At 43.5% G+C, this 22472-nt stretch overlaps 18 non-coding genes across 18 annotated transcripts; 10 read left to right on the top strand and 8 right to left on the bottom strand.

Moving 5' to 3' along the window:
• Positions 1 to 2249: 2249 nt before the first annotated feature.
• Positions 2250 to 2332, top strand: trnal-cag (transfer RNA leucine (anticodon CAG)). Its single transcript has one exon. It is a non-coding gene; the product is annotated as a tRNA-Leu (tRNA).
• A 1914-nt stretch (positions 2333 to 4246) lies between these two features.
• trnal-aag (transfer RNA leucine (anticodon AAG)) lies at positions 4247 to 4328 on the bottom strand. The gene has a single exon. It is a non-coding gene; the product is annotated as a tRNA-Leu (tRNA).
• Positions 4329 to 6806: 2478 nt separating this feature from the next.
• Positions 6807 to 6879, top strand: trnaa-agc (transfer RNA alanine (anticodon AGC)). Its single transcript has one exon. It is a non-coding gene; the product is annotated as a tRNA-Ala (tRNA).
• A 482-nt stretch (positions 6880 to 7361) lies between these two features.
• trnar-ucg (transfer RNA arginine (anticodon UCG)) lies at positions 7362 to 7434 on the top strand. Its single transcript has one exon. It is a non-coding gene; the product is annotated as a tRNA-Arg (tRNA).
• Positions 7435 to 9701: 2267 nt separating this feature from the next.
• trnal-caa (transfer RNA leucine (anticodon CAA)) lies at positions 9702 to 9812 on the top strand. The gene is made up of 2 exons: positions 9702 to 9739; positions 9767 to 9812. It is a non-coding gene; the product is annotated as a tRNA-Leu (tRNA).
• Positions 9813 to 10627: 815 nt separating this feature from the next.
• On the top strand, positions 10628 to 10699 carry trnam-cau (transfer RNA methionine (anticodon CAU)). Its single transcript has one exon. It is a non-coding gene; the product is annotated as a tRNA-Met (tRNA).
• A 1957-nt stretch (positions 10700 to 12656) lies between these two features.
• Positions 12657 to 12728, top strand: trnap-agg (transfer RNA proline (anticodon AGG)). The gene has a single exon. It is a non-coding gene; the product is annotated as a tRNA-Pro (tRNA).
• Positions 12729 to 15075: 2347 nt separating this feature from the next.
• Positions 15076 to 15157, top strand: trnas-uga (transfer RNA serine (anticodon UGA)). Its single transcript has one exon. It is a non-coding gene; the product is annotated as a tRNA-Ser (tRNA).
• Positions 15158 to 15803: 646 nt separating this feature from the next.
• Positions 15804 to 15885, bottom strand: trnas-aga (transfer RNA serine (anticodon AGA)). The gene has a single exon. It is a non-coding gene; the product is annotated as a tRNA-Ser (tRNA).
• A 287-nt stretch (positions 15886 to 16172) lies between these two features.
• trnal-aag (transfer RNA leucine (anticodon AAG)) lies at positions 16173 to 16254 on the bottom strand. The gene has a single exon. It is a non-coding gene; the product is annotated as a tRNA-Leu (tRNA).
• A 775-nt stretch (positions 16255 to 17029) lies between these two features.
• Positions 17030 to 17112, top strand: trnal-cag (transfer RNA leucine (anticodon CAG)). The gene has a single exon. It is a non-coding gene; the product is annotated as a tRNA-Leu (tRNA).
• Positions 17113 to 18273: 1161 nt separating this feature from the next.
• trnal-aag (transfer RNA leucine (anticodon AAG)) lies at positions 18274 to 18355 on the bottom strand. The gene has a single exon. It is a non-coding gene; the product is annotated as a tRNA-Leu (tRNA).
• A 555-nt stretch (positions 18356 to 18910) lies between these two features.
• On the top strand, positions 18911 to 18984 carry trnat-cgu (transfer RNA threonine (anticodon CGU)). Its single transcript has one exon. It is a non-coding gene; the product is annotated as a tRNA-Thr (tRNA).
• Positions 18985 to 19551: 567 nt separating this feature from the next.
• Positions 19552 to 19625, bottom strand: trnan-guu (transfer RNA asparagine (anticodon GUU)). The gene has a single exon. It is a non-coding gene; the product is annotated as a tRNA-Asn (tRNA).
• A 632-nt stretch (positions 19626 to 20257) lies between these two features.
• trnat-ugu (transfer RNA threonine (anticodon UGU)) lies at positions 20258 to 20331 on the bottom strand. Its single transcript has one exon. It is a non-coding gene; the product is annotated as a tRNA-Thr (tRNA).
• A 901-nt stretch (positions 20332 to 21232) lies between these two features.
• On the bottom strand, positions 21233 to 21314 carry trnas-gcu (transfer RNA serine (anticodon GCU)). Its single transcript has one exon. It is a non-coding gene; the product is annotated as a tRNA-Ser (tRNA).
• Positions 21315 to 22109: 795 nt separating this feature from the next.
• Positions 22110 to 22180, top strand: trnac-gca (transfer RNA cysteine (anticodon GCA)). The gene has a single exon. It is a non-coding gene; the product is annotated as a tRNA-Cys (tRNA).
• Positions 22181 to 22339: 159 nt separating this feature from the next.
• Positions 22340 to 22433, bottom strand: trnai-uau (transfer RNA isoleucine (anticodon UAU)). Its single transcript has 2 exons — positions 22396 to 22433; positions 22340 to 22375 (listed from the first exon to the last, which is right to left on the bottom strand). It is a non-coding gene; the product is annotated as a tRNA-Ile (tRNA).
• Between the last annotated feature and the right edge of the window lie 39 nt (positions 22434 to 22472).

Genomic DNA, 22472 nt, shown 5'->3' with positions numbered 1-22472 from the left:
CCAGCAGGGCTGTGCTTGGTGTCCCATACTTGAGATTGTCATGGTCTCCAGGGTGACAGTCCTTTTCGTTTTCTTATGGTGTATTGTGGTAATCACTTATTCTATTCTGTCAATTAGGACTGCTTGTGCTGAAGTCCACCCATCTTCGTACCTTCGAACCGCCCATCTTTGTTTTTCTTGGTTATACGGGGGGGCTCTGTCTTGGTTTTTGTATTGGCTGTGGTTGCCTGAACACTCTGGCTTTATGTTGCTTCCCTTTGGATGGATGCAGAAAAAGTTCCATGACTGTGAATAATGTAGAGAAAAGACTAACCTTCCTCTGGCAAAAGTTAAACTGCAATGGCCGGGAATCAAGCCCGGGTCGACTGCTTGGAAGGCAGCTATGCTCACCACTATACCACCATGGCATGTGAAGGGGAACAATCACAGTCCTTTTTTAATGAAACTGGTTATGGGAACTCACATGTGGCTGGATTTATGACCGAACATTATCCACACTTTAAATGAATCAAAGTAAACTAATCATCCCTCAACAACAAACGTGGCAACTTGCACAGTGTTTTATCATGAAGTCTTGAAAACTAAACTAAAGCAGACAGAAACAAAAAGGGAGACACACAGAGACTGAACAGGCTGATCAGGAGAACAGGCTCTGTGGTCGGCCTGACTCTGGACTCTGTGCAGCCTTTGTGTTTACATCTGAACCACATGTGATTTTGGAAATTCTTCAAAGCAGCTTCAAAGGAGGAGTTTCATTCTGTGAGTATTGTGACATCATCAGATGATGTACCAAAGGCAGCAGCTCTTCAGAGTCACACATCACTTCAAACCTTTGAGGAAGTGACACACAACTGTGAGGAGCACACGTGTTCACCGACACAGACGTGGTTTCAGAGACAGACTGCAGAGAAACTGTCAGTACTGATGCTGAGCTGCTTAAAGTGTCTGTCTTGTAAACAGGACATCCTGCATTCACCCAGCAGAGCTTCACTCTGCTCATCATGTCTCTGTGACACAATCTGAAGGGTTCAGTAGTGTGACAGCAGGTTTTTAATGATGTAGCAGATAGAAACAGACAGGTAGAAACTAAATTTCTGCTGTTTTATTGTTCTGCAAGAGCCGAATACATGTCTGTAAGTGTTGTTGTACATGTCTGTATTACTGCCATGTTTAAGTTGGAATAAGTTCACTGACGCTTTAAAATGATCGCGGTACTGATGCTAATCCCGTTAGCCGGTCTATGGCGTTTTCCATTGTATGTTAGCATTAAGCGGACATAACAGACTTTTTGTTAAGATAAAATGATGGCAGTAATTCTGGTTAAAATGACTTTGAATGCTATTTTAAATACGTAGCTGTTCAGTCATTTGTGGTTTTATTTTGTGGATGACAAAGTAACTCATTTTATTATTCTCGCTTTCGGTCGAAAAAAGCCGAGTCCAGTCGAGGAGAGCCGAATCTTCAGAGAATCCGTGCAGACAGGGGGGTTATTTTGATGGACACACCATGAGGCCAATCACATGAGAGGACAAACTGATGTTTTCACAGTAATATTCAGCTGGTAAATTGACATAGATGTGAAGTTTTACAGGTGACCAAGAAGAGACGTTTTCTTTGCTCTACAACGTAACTTTGTGAAAATAACATGTCTGTGGTTGTTTTCTGATCCCTCCTTCGTTTCTTCATGTCTTCTGTTTGTGTCTCTCTCTCGGAGTGATGTTGTTACTGAAGCCGACTCTGACCCCTCACTGAGCGTGGTGTTATTAGCACTACGCTCTAACTTGATGAAGATTTGATACAACCATTTTGTGGACTGAACTTCCATCAAAGGCTTGCAGAGAAACAACACGGTAAAGCAAAGCACAAAACTGTCCTGAGGATCTATCCCACATCGGTAACTCAAAGTGATGGTGGCCATTGGTGCAACTTAAAGTCTTGTGGAGAATGTGGGCATCGATCCCGCTACCTCTCACATGCTAAGCGAGTGCTCTACCATTTGAGCTAATTCCCCTTTATTAGCATACTAGCATGCAAGCTAAGCTTTGGGAAAAGGCCCTTTAACAACCTCTGAGTTCACCATCAACAGGTTTCAAAGATATTTAGAAATCATTCACGATGGCCTTAAAGGCAGATATTTAGGATAATTCTAGCTGGAATAGCAGGCTGCAACAGGAAAAGTTCTGCATGTCTCTGTCTCTTGATGGGCAAATTTTTCAGCAAATTTTTTTGCTATTGTTGCAGCTTTTGTCGTCAGAATGGCCGAGCGGTCTAAGGCGCTGCGTTCAGGTCGCAGTCTCCCCTGGAGGCGTAGGTTCAAATCCCACTTCTGACAGAGACCACTTTTCTTTCACCTCAACTGCAGCAAGGTGTGTTTGGGGATAAAGTTCTTTTGGTCTACTTTTGACCGCCCAAACTTTTAAAAGACCAAAATTCCTTTGACATGTCGAAATATTGCCATTCTGTCCTTGGAAAATTGAAACAACCTGGTTTTGTCCACTCCACACGTATGAGGAAATGCAAATTTTGAGCCTCTGTGCGATCTAATCAGGCGGTCTTTGAGTATTGTGGACTCACTTTGATGGGCTAATTTTAAGCAAATTTCAGGCAGGAGTTGATCACACAACCATTATAATTTTAAGACTAAGCCACACAGAAAATATATATTACATAACAACTAATTACGCTTGGATGAATGAAATAGTATTTTTTTATTTAAAAAATAGTGAAAACACCAAGAACAAGTGTGCATGTGGAGACATCCTCTTGATGATGAAATTAAATTTTTTTTTCTTCCCATTCATATTTATAACTGTAAACTACGATCTCTTAAAGGTAAATGTAAAATCAATTGAAGAGTACATCCAAACCTACACGTTGACTTGAGTAGTAAATGCTTCTCATGCTGTTTCTCCTTTGCTGCTGCAGCGGTGTTATATTTACGGGGAAACATGTTCTCATCCTCTCCATGGGCCTGCTTTCAGACCTCCAACTCCGCTGGGTTGAAATAACTGGATCTCCATTGATGATGGCTTTTTATAGAGGTTATGATGCTGAGCTGCTTAAAGTGTCTGTCTTATAAACAGGACATCCTGCATCCAAACCCCAGCAGTGCTTCACTCTCGGTGGAGTTCCTGCTCATCACTTCCTGTATTGCAGCTTTTGCTTGCAGTTTCTGGACAAGACAAAGTGGTTGTTGCTGTGTTGAGCAGATGGAAATGTGGTGACCGCTTTTCACAGGAGACGAACTTTGGGAAGAGTCATGATGGTCAGGCACTGATATTGGCGACATAACACTAAGGGCTTGTCTTTGAACCCAGGACCTCTCACACCCGAAGCGAGAATCATACCCCCAGGACCAACGAGCCATTAGCTGCAATGCCTTAAAGGTGCTAAAGTGCATTCTGGTCTGGACTCCTGACAGTGTTTTGTAAAATTTGTTAACCAAACTCTTCCAAAGTGGATGAAAAATCTGTATAAAATGTGAATTTGACTTTTTCACAATAAAGGGGTTAGGACTGAAAACACTAAAGCCTGTGGCTCCCTGTGGTAGGAATGGACAGCAGTTGTTGGACTAAAGATAACTCAGCTGTTACTGAATCATCTGTAGCTCAGTCAGTGGAGCATCAGAAAGGAGCAGCTGCTTCGCTCTCAGTGGAGTTCCTCCTCATCACCTCAACAAAGCAGAAGGGTCATCTCTGCAGTTGTTCTCTGAAACCGTCTGTATCTGTATCGTAGAAGAAGTAAAAACAAACGGGAAAATAACACTCAGTAACATTTATGTTTCCATTTCAACATTTTTGAAGCACTGATTTACAGGAAAACATGGAGAATGTCATTTATCGCAGAGTGGGGATCTAATCCATGACTGGGGTTATTAGCAGCACGCTCCAACCAGCTGAGCTAACCTAACTTTTGAGACATTAACCACTCGGACACCTCGTCATATTTGATACTTGTCCTGGAGTCTCCAGGGGAGACTGAAATTCTTTTCTAATATGTCGAAGGAAGTTGAGGTAGTATCTGAGTGAGGTTCAAGCGCAGGTTTTTTTTTACCTACATTTCCAATATTCTCCATCCTCTTTCAACCACACCATGAAATATTGTGAGGTTGAATAAGTGTAAGAGTGTATTGAAATCATTTTCACCCTGATAGAATTAAACATCTTCATGCACTCATACGACGAGTTTGAACATGTTTTCACGGGGAGACAATTAGCCGATTAGTTTTCATTGACAAAAAACAAACTGGCAGTGGTGGGATTCGAACCCACGCCTCCGAAGAGACTGGAGCCTTAATCCAGCGCCTTGGACCGCTCGGCCACACTACCACTGGTTGGATGTCTAACTTCATGCTGGATGTTCACCACCCACTTCTTCTTCTAACATTGAAGGTTTCAAATCCAGTGTGTATAAACAGCAGTGGATGGTTTTGATCTCTCAACCTCTGGGTTAGTGGCCCAGCACGCTTCCACTGCACCACTCTGCTTGCTGCATTCAGGTTGTGGTGTCAAAGTGGGTGTGGTAGTTAAAAGGTACTGAGATTTCCACCTGCAGTGTATCAAATGACCACGAGGGGGCAGCTTGGAAAATGAAGTCAGAGCTTATTGAAGAGCATCAGACTTTTAATCTGAGGATCGAGGGTTCAAGTCCCTGTTCAGGTGCTGCAGCTTCTTCCCAATGGCTGTTTTTTTGTCATCACATGTACATTTGTGTTCAGTCAGTAATTTGGTAGGATGACTACACAGGATAAATCACTCCAAGCTGAGTGGATATTTGAGAGATCAGATTGTTGCACAAGATAAGCACTTCCTGTGCAAAAGGCCACTCAAGGCAGAACCACTGATCAGTCTAACGTTCAGACCACATCTTTTTGACAACAAACATGACGAGGTGGCTGAGTGGTTAAGGTGATAAACTGCTAATCCATTGTGCTCTGCACGCGTGGGTTGGAATCCCTTCATCATCTGTGTTCAGCTCACCTTAGTCTGTCCAAATATTCTTTCTCTTGTCATGATAACACTGTGAGAGATGTGAATTTGAAGCCTTCACTGTGGGACTTTGGAGACTTTTGGACCGAACATCCAGCATTAATGGCTGAATGACTGAAGATCTAACAGACACAACAGTGGTCAGGTCTGCATAATGTATGTTTACCTTGAAACACTGACAGGTTGCATCAACAGCAGGCTGCCATCCACAGTTCATCACTTCTATTTTAATTCCTTCTTCAAATCTTCATTTTTATCATTCAGTATGTTTTGCTGTGTTTGAACTCCTTAACGCTTTGATCTACAGAAAGAGCTTGTAGCATTAATTGTTCAGCAGCATGACTTGTCATGATACTGACAAGATGATATGATACTGAGGTTGTGTCCTGTTTGGGGGTCACCACAGAGGAGGAGCTAGTGAGGACAGGCAGCATTATCAATGGCCTCATCCCATCCCATCTTTTTTTTCTACAACACAAATAAAATAATCTAAATTGGCTTTTATTTTGAAATGTTTGTAAAACTGCTCTTGTTCTTTCTGCAGCTCAAAGCACGTGTGGAGTGGACAAAACAGGTTGTCTACAGGTTAAGGTTTCACATTGGAACCTTCACTGTGTGAAATGACAGATTTTCTTTCACCTCTACTGCTGTAAGGTTTTGGGACAAAGGTATCGTGCCAACACGCTCCCTGGTGGTCGAGTGGCTAGGATTCGGCGCTCTCACTGCCGCGGCCCGGGTTCGATTCCCGGTCAGGTAAAGTGTTTTTCTCTTCAGTCTCGTTGTGGAGTTATTAGGTGTTGATTCTGCAAAAATGGTCCAGTGCAGTGAAATGGTCCATAGGAGTCTAATATCACCGAAACATGTTAACCAGACAGTGTTCAAGGATTTGAGGTTTAAAACACTAAATTCTCATTATTAACTAAAGCTGTGTCTGTTATATCTATAACAAAAAAAGACCAATTCACTTGTGGAGCTGCTGGTAAAACAGGGACAGTCTGAGATTGCTTGGACATCCTGACTGCACAAAAGAGACATTTCAGGATGCCTGATCCAACAAACATTTGGCTCCTGGTCCAGTTTGGTTCTTTCTTCTGTCTGCAGAACTCAAAGTTATCTGGCAGGACCATGATTGTCTTTGGAGCTTCATTAACAGAGTGCACTCTACTGTGGAGGTCATGAGAAAAAGTGGGAGGAGTCTTTGATCTCTTTGATGTCATTAGAACCTTTGTGACAGACCTTTGTGTTTTCTTCCTCTACGATACAGACACAAACTGGCAGTACTGATGCTGAGCTGCTTAAAGTGTCTGTCTTGTAAACAGGACATTCTGCATTCAAACCCCAGCAGAGCTTTGCTCTCAGTCAGAGTTGACCTCACCCGAAGTACCCCATAACTCTTGCCAAATGACTTTTTATGACCTGCTTGTTTGACCTACATTTCCAATATTCTGCCTCCTCTTTCAACCACACCATGAAATATTGTGAGGTTGAATGCTGCACGCTGACTGCTTGTGTGTCCAAATGGCTTCAAACACATGTTTTTGCCATGAACTCCTCCAAACCTTTGGACACAGCTTTGAGCTTTCTCACAGGTGACACAGGTGTGCTGTATTTAGGCTCCAGTCTCTTGGCGTGGGTTCAAATCCCACCACTGCCAGGTCATCTCTCTCTCTGCAATTATTTAATATAATAATATATATTATATTTAGAATATAATAATATACATTATATTATAATATATATATATATATATATATATATATATATATATATATATGATATTCACTTTGGGTTTGTTTCGAGAACATGGGGGTGATGGCTGGGGAATTAGCTCAAATGGTAGAGCGCTCGCTTAGCATGTGAGAGGTAGTGGGATCGATGCCCACATTCTCCACAAGACTTTAGCTCTTTGTTGGAGATTACAGCAACAAGTGAACTAAAAACAGCAGGTCCCTGAGTGGGCTTTGGAGGCTTTTGGTAAACAGGACATCCTGCATTCAAACCCCAGCAGTGCTTCACTCTCAGCTGTTACAGCTTTTACTTGCAATCTCTGGACAAGACAAGAGAAACAGTAATTTAGTGGTTGTTGCGCAGACGGAAATTTGGTGATTGACCGCTTTGCACAGGACAAAAACTTTGTTAAGAGTCATGATGGTCAGCAACTGATATTGGCGAAATAACATAAGGGCTCGTCCAGGATTTGAACCCAGGACCTCTCGCACCCTAAGAATTCAAACCCCAGCAGTGCTGTGGTTCAGACTTTACAGTAGGTTTTCAGTCAGACCTGCTGATCTGCAGTGATGGGCTGTGTGTGTTTATGGGGGGTGTAGCTCAGTGAAGAACTCACTGATTCTGACAATGAGACCATGGCCCAGTGACCACGTGGCCTAATGGACAAGGCGTCTGACTTCGGATCAGAAGACTGAGGGTTCGAGTCCCTTCGTGGTTGGAAAATTATGTATTACAGGTTATACCATACTTAAGGGTTCTGGTGAAACCAAAAAAGGGGCAGTGCGACTGCCGTAACATTCAACGTGTAGTGGCAGTGATCAGCAAGTTGATCAATGTAGTTTGTTATTTGCTGAACTAATTTGTTCAGTTAACTGAGTCATTCATGGATTGTGTATCTTTGAAAGATAACATGTAACCTCTCATGTAACCAGATTACAACTTCAGTTTGTGACCACTAAAGTTGTGTAGTTATTGTAGGCTAGACTAGGCTGCAGCCTCTCTGTGTCAAACTTTATTTTGTGTTCATGATTATACTGATGATAATCATTATTTTCACACTTTGGTTCCATTTTTTCTTCCTGTCTCAATCTGATGTTCTTTTGATTTAGGCTCCATGAGTGTGACTGAGTGTCTTTGTTCCCATTTGTGTTTCCGGATGGGCTCGTCCGGGATTTGAACCATCATCTGATCTTCACAAATACAGAGATAAAGAACGTCCCTGGGTGGGCTTGAACCACCATCCTTTTGGTTAACAGCCGAACACGCTGACCGATTGCACCACAGAGACATGTTGAGCCGCCCCTCTGACAGCCTGCTGTTCCAATTATCCTAAAAGTCAGAGTTTAGGTCCATCTTCTCCTCAGCTACTGACCTGGTTTTGATTCCTGGTCATTGCATTGTTGATGGTGAACTCACGGTTGTTAAAAGTGCCTTTTCCAAGCTTAACTGCAATGTCCTGAAACAGTGTGGGGAATTAGCTCAAATGGTAGAGCGCACAAGCACAAGGCTAACTCTTTGTTGGAGGTGAAGCCAAGTGACTTCAACATCCCTCCCTAAAGCCAACACTGGCTTCATTTGGACTGTGTTCACCAACAGAGTTGCCAGATTGGGCTTCATTGGGCAGACAAGATGAGAATCGGGCTGCTTGTGAATACGTGTGTAGCTCTTTGTTTAAATATTGTCAGCAATGTTACAGAACAAACTAAAAGCACATTGTCCAAAAAAAGATTTATCTCAGCTTATTCCCCACGCTGTTGGTCAGTAGCTTGGAAGGCAGCCATGCTGACCACAATACCACCATCACATGAAAAGAACATGAGATTTAACAGATTCTCTCCTTGTGAATCAAGGAGACTAGACCAGAGACCTTCCATCCTTGTTTCTACACACATAGATTGCTGAAAGTGAAACTGCTTCCGCACAACAATAAGTTCTTGGGTTCAGTTCCCAGCCTGGAGCTGCATGTAGGGTGGAGCCAGGTGATCAGAATGAGGATGCAACTTTAAGGAGGAGATTGGAGTTGTTCTTTGGGTATTCAGACAGGAAGTGTAATTTCTCCTAACATGTAGCATGATTCTTGGACGTCAGGAGTAAAGGCAGCAACTCCAACAGTTCATCCAATATGACCAGGACTGTGGCAGTAAAAAGAAGAAGCATGAAAGAATCCTACCAACCGTTGTTGGTAGGATTTGAACCTGCAATACAGACAAACCAGGTTCAGTCCAAATAGTTCCAGTTTTGTTGTTGCTTCTGTCTGCAGAACTCAAAGGTATCTGGCAGGACCATGATTGTCTTTTGAGCTTCTTTAACACAGTAGCACTCTACTGTGGAGGTCATGAGAAAAAAGTGGGAGGAGTCTTTGATCTCTTTGATGTCATTAGAACCTTTGTGACATCACAGAATCATCTCCTTTGATGGTTACTGATGGAACAGGAAAAGAGGCGTGGGTTCAAATCCCACCAAATCCCACCACTGCCAATTGAACCCAGGCCTCTCACATGGGAGGCGAGAATTCTACCACTGAACCACCAATGCTGACTGCACAGCCAAACCCACCTCCAATATGATGGCAATGCAGAGTAGAGCGTAGCATATCTCCACTTGTCATATGGAAGACCACGTTTTAAAATTCACATAACAGTCTGTCTTTTGTGGGCGTTTCGTGTGCTTGTAGCAACCTGGCTAGTTGGTAGAGCATGAGAGTCTAAATCTCAGGGTTGTGGGTTTGAGCCCCACGTTGGGTGATTAAATAGCTTTATAGACCTGAAGATACCCAGCAGAACTCTGCCTCTGCCAGCTGGCCTTCTTCCACAGTGGATCCTGGTGCCATGTGTTCACCAGGCAGGTGATGCCCCCTGACTGGATCTGCAGCTCAGCTGCCTCATACACAGCTGACTGCTGTGCACTGTGTAGCTGACACTGTCCTATCACAGCTAGCATTAACGTTTCTGTTTCCTCATCAGAGACTGCCAGCAGGACCCATGTGTCAGGGTGGCCGAGTGGTCTAAGGCGCCAGACTCAAGGTTAGCTCCTTCCTGCACTAAAGGGCATTCTGGTCTCTGAATGGAGACGTGGGTTCAAATCCCACTCCTGACAAAGGGAGGATTTTTGCAAAATTTGTGATCCAAACTCTTCCAAAGTGGATGAAAAAGCCGTATAAAATGTGAATTTGACTTTTTCACAATAAAGGAGTTAAGACTGAAAACACTACAGTCTGTGGCTCCCTGTGGTAGGAATGGACAGCAGTTGTTGGACTAAAGATAACTCAGCTGTTACTGAATCATCTGTAGCTCAGTCAGTGGAGCATCAGAAAGGAGCAGCTGTTCTAATCCGAGTCTCTCCCAGATGTCTGAGCTCCTCAGAAACCTGTCTAACGTAGCTGAGTTAGATGTAACTAAGTGAAGTTTTCAAGAAGGACTCTGCTAATCATTTCGATTGAATGTTGTGAGTTCTTACCTGATCTCTGGAGATTATTTGCTGCAGGAAGATGGAAGGTTGTTTCAAGACTCACGAGTAATGACTTCACAGCATTTCGTTTCCAGCACAACTTCCTAAACTTGTTTTTGGTCCTTTTCTTTCACATTGTGTGGAGGAGATCTGGAGATGTGGAAAATCCAGCTTGGGATGTGCTCTTTGACTTTGTTGACACACATGACAGTCTGTACCTTTTACAAATTTTTGGAGCATGTGTGCAAGTGACAGCCCGGCTAACTCAGTCGGTAGAGCCCCAGTGGGGTTATGGGCCCAGCACGCTTCCGCTGCGCCACTCTGCTCATAGCTGGCTGAGCTGCAGTCTCCTCTGACGCTTTGGGTTCAAATCCCACACCTGACAGCCCCAGTGGCCTAATGGATAAGGCACCTCCCTCCTAAGCCAGGGTTTGTGGGTTCGAGTCCCATCTTGGGTGGTTTACAGCAGAGTGGCGCAGCGGAAGCGTGCTGGGCCCATAACCCAGAGGTCGATGGATCGAAACCATCCTCTGCTAACAGCTTTTTAGCAACAGCTAGCTGTTCACGATCCAATGTTCGTCGTTTCCTGTAAATCAGTGCTGCTTGAAAAACTCCTGACATTTTCCAGCTGAAGTCATGTCTCATAATGTAAAGGAACATTCAGTGTGTGCTCATGTTTATCTTTCTGCATTTTCCCCCTTGATGCGTGGGTTCAAATCCCACCTCTGATGGAAGCTGCTTTTCCTTTCACCTCTACTGCTGTAAGGTGTATTTTGGGGACAAATGTATTTTAATTTTGTGCGCTCCATGTATGAGTCCTTTCTATCCACAACATCTAACATTAGGAGCAAGGCACTGCTGGGATTTGAACCCAGGATCTCATTATTTACACACAGCACATTCAGGACATTAATGTGACAGTTTATTTTATGCTAAAGAAAATCCTTTGTTATTTGTCACAGTGGACTTGGCTCATCATATTTTGCTGACTAACTGGTATTGGAATTGTAAGCTCCTTATTTTGGCCTTCTCTTGTTGCCGTATCTCCAAAGAGCTAAAGTCATGCATAGAAAATTAATCTTAATGACCTGACAACAACTTTGAAAGCAGATACAACACATCCAGATAACCTTTGAATTAAACTTCAACAGGTTTGATTGATATATGGACCTGAAGTCAGACGTTTAGGATTACTCTACCTAGAATAGCAGGCTGCAACATGGACAGCTGAACACAGAAGACAATGAGATGTGAACCCACACACAGGATACAGTAGATTAGCAGTCCATCGCCTTAAACACTCTGCCACCTCAGCATGCAGCGACCTGGACTGTGTGTGAATAGACGGATAGTTAACTGCTCACATTAATGTATCTATCAGCAATGAAGGAGAGAGTCGTCGGCCACCTCGTCATGTTTGTTGTCAATTTGTTGTCTGGATGTTAGACTGAGCAGCGGTTCTGCTTTGTCCACGCTACACGTGTGCGATGTAATCAGGCAGTCTTTGTGTGTTGTGGACTCACTTTGATGGGCAAATATGTACCGACAAGGATGGGATTCGAACCCATGCGTGCAGAGCACAACGGATTAGCAGTCCATCGAATCGCGAATTGCGTTAGTCTTTCCATGTTGCAACAACAACATACATACAAACATAAATGTTACTGAGTGTTATTTTCCCATTTGTTTTTACTTCTTCTACGATACAGATACAGACGGTTTCAGAGAACAACTGCAGAGATGACCCTTTCAAACCCACGCCTCCAGAGGAGACTGCGACCTGAACACAGTGACTTGGACCGCTCGGCCATCCTGACTGTTTTTGTCAACCAGTGGAGCCCCCTGGTGGTCATTGGATAGACTGCAGGTGGAAGTCTCAGTACTTTTTAACCTGCTCATAACCAGGCAGCGTTCTGCTGGGTAAGTTTGGGTCTAAAAAAAAGAAACTACTTATCGCCCAACGTGGGGCTCAAAACCACGACCCTGAGATTAAGAGTCTCATGCTCTACCGACTGAGCTAGCCGGGCTGCTAAAGCTGCAAAAAATGATCCTAAAAATTCCCAAAAAATACAGACTGTTCATTTTTATCATTATGCTGCGTTTCAACTCCTTGATGCTTTGAGCTGCAGAAAGAACAAGAGCAGTTGCACCATACAAACATTTCAAAATAAAAGCCAATTTAGATTATTTTATTTGTATCTTTAGTTCAGATGTAGCAAAGCGCAACAATGCTGTCAATAAGGATCTTTCCCATTTGGGTTACTTGAAGTGATGGTGGCCACTGATGCAACACTCCGTAGCAGCACCACTCTGATGTACAGGGATGTATTTTGGATCTGAAAATATCCCCAACGTATGTGGCTGACCATCATGACTCTTACCAAAGTTTCTTTCAAAGGAGATGCTGATTCTGTGATGTCACAAAGGTGCTAATGACATCAAAGGGATGAAAGACTCCTCCCACTTTTTTGTCATGACCTCCCCTGCCCACATGGCTCGTTGGTCTAGGGGTATGATTCTCGCTTAGGGTGCGAGAGGTCCCGGGTTCAAATCCCGGACGAGCCCATCTGTTGCCTTTCAGTCAATAAGGGTGGTAACTGTTCCACTATGGAGCTGTGTGAGGTTTGCTGTCTGGTTGTTAGTTGCAGTATCTTGGCAACTGAAGCAAGAGCAATGGTGCTTTTGTGGCTCATGCTGTGCTGAGGAGAAGGGATATTGGTGATTGACTGCTTTTCACAGGAGACAAACTTTGGTAGGAGTCATGATGGTCAGCCACTTACTTTGCAATATTTTCAGATCCTCTGTACATCTTGGTACTTCTTTGTACTACTTTTGTGGTGCTGAGCTCACCATTTGAAGCAAACATGAGAGAGTGTGACGTATGCATCTGTGTTGCGTGGGGGATCAATGATTCTGGTTTTATACCGGAGCTGCTCTCTGCTCTGATTGCACTGATTAACATCAGCTGAGGTCCAATAAGAACCTGAGTCCAGGTGGAGCGTACAGGTTCGGTCTGACTTTTCTTTAAATTGCTTTTAATTATTTTGTTTTATTTTGATTGCGCATGTTTTAAAAAGTACTGAGACTTCCACCTGCAGTCTACCGGCTTCACTGGTTGGAAAGTCAAGTCAAAGTGTATTGAAGTCTATGGGGTTTCATACAGACAGAGTAAAAGATATCACGTTCTGAGATGCTGCATGTGGTTAGTATGGGGATCGAACCCATGACCTTGGTGTTATCAGCACCACACTCTCACCATTGCAGTTAGCTGTGTATGAGGCAGCTGAGCTGCAGACCATTCAGTGTGTAGGGGGTTTGAATCCTGCCTGTCCATGTTGGTCCTTCTTGAACATTCTCTAAATATCCTTGAAACCTCTTTAAGGTTAATTCAAAGTTGGATGGACTGTATCTGCTTTCAAAACTGTTGTCAGATCTTTCATTTTTTTCCAACGAGGAACGATGAACACTGACGAGGATGGGATTCGAACCCACACGTGCAGAGCACAATGGATTAGCATGGATTTTTGCATTCACTGCATCACTGCCTTAGCAAAGGATGGTTTCCATCATCCACCTCTGGGTTTTCAAGAAATGAAATATGACAAGAACAGACAACAAACTGACAACAGGACATTAAAATGGGCGACACTCAGACCCCACATGGCCCAAAGGACAAGGTGTTTGACTTTGGATCAGAAGACCGAGGCTTTGAAGCCCTGGCTGCAGTAGACAAGAGAAGATGTTAATGTTGTTGCATGGTCCTGTGTTTAGCAGAAGGAAATTGGTGAGTGCCTTTTCATAGGAGACAAACTTTGGTAAGAGTCATGAGAGTGAGGCACTTCTGTTGGCTACAAGACATTATGGGCTCGACTGGGATTTCAACCCAGGACACTTCCTGTACTACAGCTTTTACCTGCAGTCTGTGAACAAGAGAAACTGTAATTTTGTGTTTAGCAGAAGGAAATTTGGTGATTGACCACTTTTCACAGGAGACAAGAATTAAGGCATTTATGATTGCAACATGGCATGACATTCATTGATTGATTATAAATGATCAGCTCAGAACCAAACAGTGTATCTTTCATCCAAAGACACACTCCACTCTCCACACAGGAGGTGTTTCAGGTGTCTGTTTGTACACAAGCTGCATGAATGTGACACAGAGCTCATGTTTAAAGTATTTTTCTTTAGTTTTACAATCAGTTATTGTGTCTGGAGCTCTGACTGTTGCCAAAAGTGCAGGTGACCTAAATTCAGCAGGACAGGCAGCATTATCAACGGCCTCATCTCATCCAAAAGGTTTCATCAGACAGATGCTGTCACAGGAGCTCAGCAGCCATCTGGTTAGCTAAAGCTGCCCACCAAGCAGGGGATGTAGCTGAGCGGTAGAGTGCATGCTTTGCATGTATGAGGCCCCGGGTTCAATGCTGAAATGAGAGATGAAAAGCTATCCAACAGTTAATGGAACATTTAATCACATCAGTGGAGGTGTAGAGGAAAGGGACAGCACAGCTGTGGTAACATCAACATGTAGTGGCAGTAAAGGCAGTAAAAATTGCTCAATGTAGTTTGTTATTTGCATCACTGCCTCAGCAGAGGTGGGTTTTGGGCCCAGCACTCTTCCACTGCTCCACTGCTGCTTCACACTCAGCTGTGAACCGATCCAATGAGTGCTGTCGTTCTCAGGCTGATGGTGCTGAAAGGAGCACATCATCTGCAAAATCCTCCAGATACTGACCTGGAACCCCTCCTCAGACTATTTCTCTGAATTTTTTGGGGGGTTGGGGGGCCAGCTTCATGCCGGTGTGTGATGAGCCTGTCGTTAGCACACACCCTCTGGTCCCCCTTTTTGAAGGGCTGTTAATGATTACTTTTGTTACTTTATTTATTTAAGAAACCTGTGCAGCTAATAGTTGTTGTGGCCGAGTGGTTAAGGCGATGGACTTGAAATCCATTGGGGTTTTCCTGCGTAGGTTCGAATCCTGCCAACAACGGCTAGTCATTTTTTGACCAAGTTTCCCAGTGAGAGAGCTCCAGAGCAGGTTAGAGAATATCTGTAATATGCACGGCATTAAAATATGGGACAGCTGATTCATGTTGTTAGGACTCATCTTAGAGGATCAGCGCACTGACTGGTGCTCAGTTTTCATTATCAAGGTCGGTGATAGGGACACACCTTTAGTTCCACTTCCAGGCCATGGACGCAAGAACGAGAATAGCAACACTGCAACAGTGTTTCTGCAAACAAGGCAAGAGAGGAAGCCTGACAAAAAATTTCAGATAATGTAAATTAATATAGATGATATAATGTATCATTATATTTACATAACATTAATTCCCTCCTTAACATCGTCTCACAATGAAGAATACATGGAAATCACTTAGATTAGGGCCGGGGTCGGCAACCTGTGGCTCCAGAGGAAAAGCTTATTTTGGAAAAAAATAAAAATAACAGTTAATGGTCAATTAATTTATTTTGTCTTATTTATTTAGTATAGTTATTTTTGTATCGTTATTTCTTTGGAGATTCAGATGCTCTTGTGACTTAAAAATAAATTTAGTTTTAAAAGCTAATAGCTTGCTCAGAAGCACAACTGGAGCGACATTGAAAGGCTTCCCAAACCGGAAAAAACAACCAACCGTTGTTGGCAGGATTTGAACCTGGGCGGGGAAACCCCAATGGATTTCTAGTCCATCGCCTTAACCACTCGGCCACAACAACCACGCACAGCAAAGCTCCCAGCACAGCTTCGAACTCTTTTTCCCAGAGTCCATCAAGGGAATTATACTGGAGATGACAAACCTGGAGGGGAAGCGTGTGTTTGGGGACATCTGGAGAGAATTGGACCTGGTAGACCTCCAAACCTACCTGGGTCTGAAAAGGCTGACTGTGATGTTTCTCATTTCAGCCCAGCTGGTGTTGGTATCGTCTGTCACTGTAACTTTTGTTCGCAGGGAGATGAAAAGTGCCTGACTTAGTGGATTGGTTTCCATTTACAAGAAACAAAGTGGCAGTGGTGGGATTCGAACCCACGCCTCCGAAGAGACTGGAGCCTTAATCCAGCGCCTTGGACCGCTCGGCCACACTACCACTGTATGACTGTCTAAATTCGTGCTGGATGTTCATCACCCACTTCTCCAAAGTCCAACAGTGAAGGTTTCAAATCCAGTTCAGTCCAAATAATTCCAGTTTTGTGTTCCTTCTGTCTGCAGAACTCAAAGTTATCTGGCAGGACCATGTTTGTCTTTTGAGCTTCATTAACAGAGTGCACTCTACTGTGGAGGTCATGACAAAAAAATGGGAGGAGCCTTTGATCTCTGTGATGTCATTAGAACCTTTGCGACATCACAGAATCACCTAAGGATTTCAGCTGTAAGCCTCTACAGTCCTCCGCTCTATCAACTGAGCTATCGAAGGGAGACATTTGTCTTCTTGTCTTCTTTGACTAATATTTACAGATTTGACATTACTTCACAAATCCAGCCACGCCTGAGTTAGCACAACTAGTTTCATTATAAATTCTGATGGCCACCAAAACAAAAATCACAGATTCAAATTAAATCAGATTCATTCATATATATTGCCAAATCTTAAAAAAGTTGAATCACACTGAGTAACAAAAGGTGGTTGTCTCGTTGGAGGGGATCATCGGCATAGGAGTGAAAATTAGTTCCACAACTGAATCATTTGGGCAAAAGTTGAACAATATGGAGACTTTACTTGGGACGGTTGTCATTGGAAGCTTGTTCACATTGTGAAGCTTTTAAATGTAGTTTATTTTACTGAGGACAAAAGAAAAAGACAGATTGATTGTCAGATTGATTGTTTTTTGACAAATTTTTCAGCTCATTTGTGAGCTTTTGTTGTCAGAATGGCTGAGCGGTCTAAGGCACTGCGTTCAGGTCGCAGTCTCCCCTGGAGGCGTGGGTTCAAATCCCACTTCTGACAGAAAGTGCTTTTCTTTCACCTCTACTGCAGCAAGGTGTGTTTATGGACAAAGTTGGCTTAGCTGCCAAACCGTCTCCACTTCTTATATGGTGAATGTGTGCTTCTGTGTTTTTTTTTTCTTTTGCAAGAAAATGTAAAATGTTTACTTCTTCTACGATACAGATACAGACGTTTCAGAGAACAACTGCAGAGATGACTTTCTGCTTAGTTGAGGTGATGAGGAGGAACTCCACTGAGAGTGAAGCACTGCTGGAGTATGAATGCAGGATGTCCTGTTTACAAGACAGACACTTTAAGCAGCTCAGCATCAGTACTGCCAATTTCTCTTTGAAAATCTGAGTATCCGGTTCCAGAACAGCTGATCTTAGTTGGTTCATGTTCACGTTGAGTTGCACGTGTGCACAACCTCTATAAAAAGCCATCATCAATGGAGGTTCAAATCCCGGATGAGCCCATCTGTTGCCTTTCAGCCGATAGGGGTGCTAACTGTAATACTATGGAGCTGTGTGAGGTTTGCTGTCTGGTTGCTAGTTGCAGTATCTTGGCAACTGAAGCAAGAGCGATGGTAGTTTTGTGGCTCATGCTGTGCTGAGGAGAAGGGATATTGGTGATTGACTGCTTTTCACAGGAGACAAACTTTGCTAGGAGTCATGATAGTCAGCCACTTTGCAATATTTTCAGATCCTCTGTACATCTTGGTACTTCTTTGTACTACTTTTGTGGTGCTGACATAACATGATGTTCTATCTGTCACCATCTTTGCTGGTCCATGATTATGATCAAAGCATATCGTCCAAAAAAAGAAATTTCAACAACTGAACATCATCTGTTCTCACCTATTTTGCTTCATCTGCTTTTTAGTGTCCAGATTAAACCAGGGACCTTTAGATCTTCAGTCTAACGCTCTCCCAGCTGAGCTATTTCAGCTGGTTGAGCCCACTAATGCAGGATGTTCTGTTCACCATTCAGTTCAAATCTGGGTGCCCCCTGCCAAACCTACATGTTTTCATACGCAAGCACGAACTCTGGTTGACTGTGATGTTTCTCATTTCAGCCCACCTGGTGTTGGTATCGTCTTTCACTGGCTTCTATAACTTTTGTTCACAGGGAGGCAAAAAATGCCCGAATTAGCTGATTAGTTTTCATTGACAAGAAACAAACTGGCAGTGGTGGGATTCGGACCCACGCCTCCGAAGAGACTGGAGCCTTAATCCAGCGCCTTGGACCGCTCGGCCACACTACCCTGTGAACAAATTTTGAATCCACTACACGCTGAATGGTCTGCAGCTCAGCTCCCTCATACACAGCTAACGGCAATGGTTAGAGTGTGGCGCTGATAACACCAAGGTCATGGGTACCATTTGAGCTAATTCCCCAGCCGTCAGCACATGTTCTCTAAACGAACCCAAAGTGGTACCGTGATGATATACTGATCTTTATTTGCACAGTGTGATTATATATAGTGAAAGTATCTCCAGGAGTAAAATGATTAAATCACTACCACAATCTCAATTGACAATCTCTGTATTATATCAGAGGTCCTTTGCGGTACATATACTTCTTCATCTTTATTAGCATTTTTATCTGTACACACACGCACACAATCACACACACCACGTTTTCCAGCCCTCATGGTTCTTGGGGAATCCATACATGTGGAAACCCTTCTCGGACTGATTGGAGCATCCAAACGCTGCACTCCTACATTAAAACAAACCACTTTACAATCAACCTCAGCTGCAGTATACACATTACACTTCCATTACCAGATCCCCTGTATATAGATGTACATCAGAGTGGTGCTGTGGCTTAGCTGGTCAAAGCGCCTTACTCGTAAACAGGAGATCCTGGGTTCCAATCCCAGCAGTGCCTTGAGCTGAATGTTAAATGTTATAGATATAACAGACACAGCTTTAGTTAATAATGAGAATTTAGTGGTTTAAACCTCAAATCCTAGAACACTGTCTGGTTAACATGTTTCGGTGATGTTAGACTTCTATGGACCGTTTTTGCAGAATCAACAACTAATAACTCCACAACGAGACTGTCTGACGTCACTGCCTTTCATTGATGCCCCACGTGACACAGATGGATACGTCACTCTCACGGTCGCTTCAAATGAATGAGTGCATGCAGTTTCTGTAGTGTAGTGACCATCATGACTTCATCATGAAAGTTTGTCTCCTGTTAAAAAGGGTCAATCACCACATTTCAACCTGCTCAACAGCAGGGTACAACTCAGACAGACTAAAGCCAGCTGAACACCGACGAGGATGGGATTTTCCAATCCACAGAGTCACTGAAATAATGAAGTAATCCAGCAAATGAAAAACATTTGGCTCTGAATCTCAATGTAGATTTGAACAAAGAGCTCCAGCTGAAGAAAACAATGCTGTCTGTTTCCAGATGATGAAGAACTCAGTTGTCTCCAACAAAGTACGTACCTGGGTGGGCTCGAACCACCATCCTTTCGGTTAACAGCCGAACGCGCTGACCGATTGCGCCACAGAGACATGTTGACTAACTCCTGTTACAGCCTGCTGTTCCAGCTATAATTGTCCTAAATGTTGCTCCCTTTGTGTCTGACAGAGATCCTGAACCTTCATATTGCTGGATGGATGGATGCAGACAAGAAAGTTCTATTACTGTGAATAATGTAGAAAAAAGACTAACCTTCCTCTGGTGTTGCCAAACACATTGATAATTGTGTCTCAGAGACAGGTGAGGGACACTCACTGACTGTTCTGTCTTTACATGAGGGAGGCAGGAAGTCGGACTTTCTGTGGACTGTGTACTTTGAATCCACTGATCTGAGTTCAGGTCTCAGTGGAACCTCTGCCTTCTGATTTAGTGTGAGAGGGATTGAGAATAACCTTCACCTATATAACGTGAATAACATGCACCCACCACCCAAAACAGAGAGGAGGCTTCATCAGATGATTTCTCTTTTCCTGTTCTGCAGTAGCTCAGAGCCTCTGTGGTCAGGTAAAGATCCAAAGAGGATGTAGATCATCAAAGTAACAGGACATGCTCGTTGTAGGTCCATGTGTAGTAAATTCCCATACCGGGAGTTGAGTTAGCCAGCAGGAGCTTCACTTGGACTTTGCTCACACTCCTTTTTTAACAATACTTAACATTAACAATGAGGCACTGCTGGGATTTGAACCCAGGATCTCCTGTTTACAAGACAGGCGCTTTGACCAGCTAAGCCACAGCACCACTCTCTTAGCTGTAGGATGCGATGATGGAATTGTAATGTGCATGCTACAGTTGGGTTGGATGATAAAGGGGTGGAGTTTCTTTTTGTATTGTGTTAATGTCAGCTCTGCCTGGATACAACAGTGGTCAGGGCTGTATGATGTATGTTTATACTGAAGCACTGACAGCTCTCCTCCATCTCACTCTTTTACTTACTCTGGGTTCCAGCCCTCGTTGGTGCAGCAGGCAGCACGTCAGTCTCATAATCTGAAGGGTTACCGCCAGTAAAGGGACTAATGTTCATTGTATGCTGAAGATACCTCATCCTAAGTATCCCACAAAGTCATGACTCCTGCCAAATCATGAAATTTTCTTCCTCCAAACACAGTACAAACTATAAAGATTTTGTCAGCCCTCTTTCTCTTGTCAGCATGAATTTAGCCATTCACCCAGTGGTAGTGTGGCCGAGCGGTCCAAGGCGCTGGATTAAGGCTCCAGTCTCTTCGGAGGCGCCCCTTAGCAGAGGATGGTTTCCATCATCCACCTCTGGTTCTGACTTGTGTGGCGTTTTGTTTTGATGAACCTCATTATTTACACACAGCACATTCAGGACATTAATGTGACAGTTTATTTTCCTTTGTTATTTGTCACAGTGGACTTGGCTCATCATATTTTGCTGACTAACTGGTATTGGAGTTGTAAGCTCCTTATTTTGGCCTTCTCTTGTTGGCGTATCTCCAAAGAGCTAAAGTCTTGTGTAGAAAAAACTGAAAGATCTGACAATGTTTTTGAAAGCAGATACAGTACATCCAGATAACCTTTGAATTAACCTTCAACAGGTTTCAAACACATTTAGAGATCATTCATGATGGACCTAAAGTCAGACATTTTGGATAATTCTGCCGACAGACTAAAGTGACACCGATGAGGATGGGATTCCAACCCACGCATGCAGAGCACAATGGATTAGCAGTCCATCGCCTTAACCACTCGGCCACCTCATCATGCTTGTTGGCACCTGAAGATGTCTGAAGATCTGAACACGGTCTGGTCTTTAGCCTGAGCAGTGGTTCTGCCTTCATTGGCCATTTGTTTTGATGAACGTCTACCACTGATCTACATCCTCTTCGGACCTTTACCTAACCACAGAGGCTCTGAGCTGCTGCAACAGGTGAAAAGAGAAACTGTCTGATGAAGCCTCCTCTCTGCTCACAGTTGGTTTGTGAGCCTCATTTTTGAGTGGTGGTTGAATGTTATTTTGGTTTTTACTTTAGACTGCACATCCGGTGCCAGTTGATGCATAAGTCAACCTGTCAACCTGTCTATCAGACCCAGTACCAACTAGCCTCTTTAAAGAGAGTTTTTTATTTAATTGAGCCGTTCATTCTAAATAATACCTCGAGACCAACAAGCCCTCAAGGAACACACACTGAGGAAGGGTGCAGCTCAGCGGTAGAGCATATGACTGCAGCTCCAAAGGTCCCCCAATCACATTTGTTTCTCTCTGGTGTAAAACATTTTAAAACTGAAACAGTGAAAGGATTTCTCCAACAAGCCTTTTGAAGGTGCTGTGTTCAGGTGACAGTCTCCTCTGGAATTGAGGGTTCAAATACCACTCCTGACAGTCTGTGCTGTTACCCAGCTTCTTTGTCTGAGGGCCTTCTGGGAAAGATCTTTGTTGTGCTTTAAGTCACATCTGTCCTCATTCAGCTGATTCCTTCAATTAACTAACCCTAACCCTAACCCTGATTAACTGATTAGCCTTGTTTATCTTTAGATCAGTAGCCAGCACACAGGAAGACTCTGTGGCGCAATGGTAGCGCGTCTGACTGCAAATCAGAAGGTTGCGTGTTCAAATCACGTCAGATCATCTGTTCTCTGCACTGTTGGTAAGCACACAGCTGAAATGACTTCTCATTTCGTCTTTGATCTCTGTGATGTCCTTAGAACCTGTCATGGTGGAAATAACAGAAATTTTTTTTTTTTTTTTTCAACAAGATACCAACTTTCTTCCAAAAGCTCAATCAGCTGCTCCAGGTGAGGCTTGAACTCACAACCTCGGCATCACTCTGCAGGTTACTGTCATATAAGTACCGCGCGCTAACCGATTGCGCCACTGGAGCCTGTGACATGTCCTTCCTGACACGTTCTGTGAAACAAAC

Source organism: Echeneis naucrates, chromosome 2 (assembly GCF_900963305.1).
Source record: "Echeneis naucrates chromosome 2, fEcheNa1.1, whole genome shotgun sequence".
Lineage (NCBI taxonomy): Eukaryota > Metazoa > Chordata > Actinopteri > Carangiformes > Echeneidae > Echeneis > Echeneis naucrates.
The sequence above is the reverse complement of the archived record's forward strand: the minus strand, read 5'-3'. Positions and strand labels throughout refer to the sequence as shown.